The sequence below is a fragment of the Sapajus apella genome, unplaced genomic scaffold (genome assembly GCF_009761245.1).
Source record: "Sapajus apella isolate SASKATOON/1434 unplaced genomic scaffold, GSC_monkey_1.0 scaffold76, whole genome shotgun sequence".
NCBI classification, from domain to species: Eukaryota; Metazoa; Chordata; class Mammalia; order Primates; family Cebidae; genus Sapajus; species Sapajus apella.
Window position 1 is genome coordinate 9720524 of NW_022437016.1, and position 3434 is coordinate 9723957.

Sequence of the window (3434 nt, forward strand, 5' to 3'; positions counted from 1 at the left end):
TCTCAGCTTCCCCTTCTGCAGAATGGGCTGGAGGCTCCCCCAACAGGCCCGCGCAGGCGCTCCCCGGGGCCAGAGCGCCCCTCCCCCACCCTCCCCGCCCCCACCCGCGGGCGTCGCGGCTGCAGGAACAAGAGAGCGGCGGCGGCGCCTCTGCGCTCAAGTGACGGCGCCTTTGTCTCCGCTGAATGGGTGCGTTGCTAGGGCCGCTCGTAGCAACGGAGCCGCTTCCACCTGGGCCCCACCCTCCGGACCCCCCACCCGGCCGGGCTCTCCGGACGCCCCTGCTTCCAGTCCCCACCCCACTCCGCAGCCCACTCAGCGGGGACTGGAGGCGCGGGGCAGCGGGAGCTGCCGGGCTGTGTCCCTCGCGGGTCGCCACCGCCCCTCCTAAAAGGCCTCGGAGCCCTCGGGGCATGCGAGGATGGAGAAACTGAGACGCACAGAGGGGACTGGCCGTGGTCTCCCCCACCCTCAGTTCCCAGAGCCCTTCCATCCCCGGCTTCTCCACCAGGACCCTCTGCCAGCCCAGCCCAAGGGCGCACTTTCCCACTAGGTTTTTAAAGCGTGCCTGGGAAACTCGCAGCCAAGCCCTGCCCAGCTCAGCTCTGCCCGGACCCCAGACCCCAGGATGGCGCAGCGGGAGTCCTCCAGAGCCAACAGCGGCCCCTGCTCCCCGGCCTCAGCCCCTCGATTTCCCTAGAGGAGTGTGAGCCCCAGCCCCGAGCTCCCCTAACCCACTGAGTCCCCAGGCTCTTTCCCCCAGGCTCTGCCTGTGATCTGCTCCTTTCCACCTGCTCCCGAAGTTCCAATGGGCCCTGCTGTGTCTGGTAATAAATAGGACCGTTGGGCTCTCCTGTCCTCTGCAAGTCCTGGCCTGGACAGAGGGAGAGGACGCAAGGCTCTCTGGGAGGAGGGAGGAAGCCAGAGAAGCTGCGCTTGGCTTTGGGACTCCAGGGCCTCAGCCTCATCATCAGGGTAGGTGCAGCCAGCATTTATGAGCGCCTGCTGTATCCCTGGAGGGAGGGCTGAGCCCTTTACCACCTTAGAGCCCTGAGCCGCCATCACTCCTGCTGTACAGAGGACACAGGCTCAGACCAGTCAGGCCTGGGGTCTCCTGGGCCCTGTAGCACAGGGGACAGGGGTGGCAGTCGGGGTGAGTGGGGACCCCAGCTCGAAGACAGCTCATAGGTCAGCTGCGAGTCTGGACACCTCTAAGTCACGCCGTGGGACCAGGACCTTCCACCACCCATTATGTGGCTGTGGGCAAGGTCATTCTGAATCTTGGTCTCTTCTTGGTAGAATGGGCTTCAGGGCAGGGAGGGGAGCAGGGATGGCATGAGGGCTCTGCACCAGGCCTAGTGCCAGGGTGGACCCCAAGGCCAGTGGCAGGGAAGTGAGGGCCCAGGCGCTGGGACTGGGAGCGCCCAGGCAGCCAACACTGTCCTGCTGACACCAGCCTGGCTCACATCCTGCTGGGGCCAGGGGAGGTGGGGCAGGGCTGGCTGAGAAGCAGCCAAGACACAGAGAGGCACCCAGAGCTCCCAGGAGCCTCCAGCTTCCATGCTGGACCCCGCCTGGGTTGAGTCTGGGACAAAATCTGACCAGAGTGTTGGCCCCATCCACACAGGTACGGGGTCCCAGGCACTTCTTGCTGGGGATGGCTGTGTGGCCTCTCGATGCTCCATCTGTCTTCTGTAGAATGGGGGACATCAAGTCCACCCAACGGCCATTCGAGGGATCTGCACAGTCCTGCGCTTGGTTCCTGGCGCAGCCCTCAGCAGGCACTCAGGGAGCATCAGCTGTGGCCTGAGACAGATGTCCAGGGCTGTAGGAGCCAGAGCCTGTGGCCCAGAGGAGGTTCAAGGCCTTGAAGGTGCCAGGCTGGGGGGGGAAAAGCAGTCCAGAGAGAAGACAGCATAGCTCCACAGGGCCAGCAGACCCCTGCCCTGTGCTGGGAACACTGGGCCAAGTATGGCACTCTATCCCTAGCAGGGACAGGAGGGGAGGGGCTCTGAAGGGGCAGCAAGGAGGCAGGGAACTTGGTGGCCCCCCGACTGCCTGCATCTCAGCATCCTCACCTTCAGCGGGCTCCTGTCTCCCCTAAAACCAATCATATGGGCTGTGGGGGAGGGGACAAAGGTGGGACCAAGGGATCCTTTCCCACCCCCCCACCCCCCACCCTGTTCCATGTCCCTCCTGCCCCCTACACACGCCCTGCTTACTCTCCAGCCAGAGTAACTTCTCTTAGGTCCCAAAACACAGCCGCTGACACCCCTCCATCCTTCTGCTCACACTGTTCCCTCTGCCTGGACTGCCCCTAGCTCCTATCTTGCTGGTGAACTCCTGGGCATCCTTCAAAACCCAATTTGGAGGACACCTCTGCTACAAAGTCTTCCTGTTCTCCAGACCCCTCATCTTTCCCAGAAGCAGGGTCAATCACTTTCTGATCTTGTCTGTCTCAGTTATATTAAGTATCATATCAGACTACAGTCTGGCTAAAACAGTCTCCGCCTACAAGGCTGGACATTGCCCAGGGCAGAAGCTAGGGCATCTGCAGGTGCCAGGAAGAAGAGGGGCACCTTTTTCTTTGCATAAAAGCCACTGTCAAGCTGTGTGCCTGTGGCTATATTGCCCTAGAGGGGACACATTTTCAACTGCATGAAGGCCAGGGGTGGCCCTGGAGATGAACTAGTCAAGCTGGTCAAAGTGGATCAGGATCGATGGAGCTTTGCACGGTGCCCCTCTCAGCTGTGTGACCTTGAGCAAGTTGTTGTGGCCCTCTGTGCCTCAGTTTCCTGTCTGTAACCTGGGGATGCCACCTATGGAAGTGGCTGCAAAGAGCGGTAGGTGCGACAGATGGGGCAGGAAACGCTGGGCAGGGGTCCTGGAGCGGAGGAAGCCTTGGATGGCGGCGGTGCTCACTACCGCCACCACGTGGGGCCGGGGTGGATTCTGTGAGGCATGTGGCAGGGCAGACAGGAAAGCGCCAGGGCTCTGAGGGTTCTGGTCTCCCAGGTCTGTGGCTCATGGGCCCTTGGCAAGTGCCTTCCCCTCCTGCACTACAACCCCTGCCACACAGGGCTGCTTCCAGGACAGTAGGATGAGGGGGGCACACAGTAGATGCCCCTTAAATGGCTGCTCCTTCTGCCCCACAATAGGGGGCTGAGCTGGCAAGGCCAGGGCACAACAGGCAGAGAGGCAACAGCATCCCCGGGCCTCCCAGTGCCCCAGGGTCGCAGGGATGAGGTGGGGCCCAAACCCCAACAGTGCCTGGTGTCCCCCCACCCAGCCCCAAAACCCACCTGCCTCCCCAGTTTTGAGCCAGAGGGTCTGCATGCCACCTCCCTCCAGGTCAGAGCACTGCCCCACCCCCAGACCACCCAGAACCCACCGGGGCCGTTCTACTTTGGACCCAGAATGTAAACAGGCAAAGG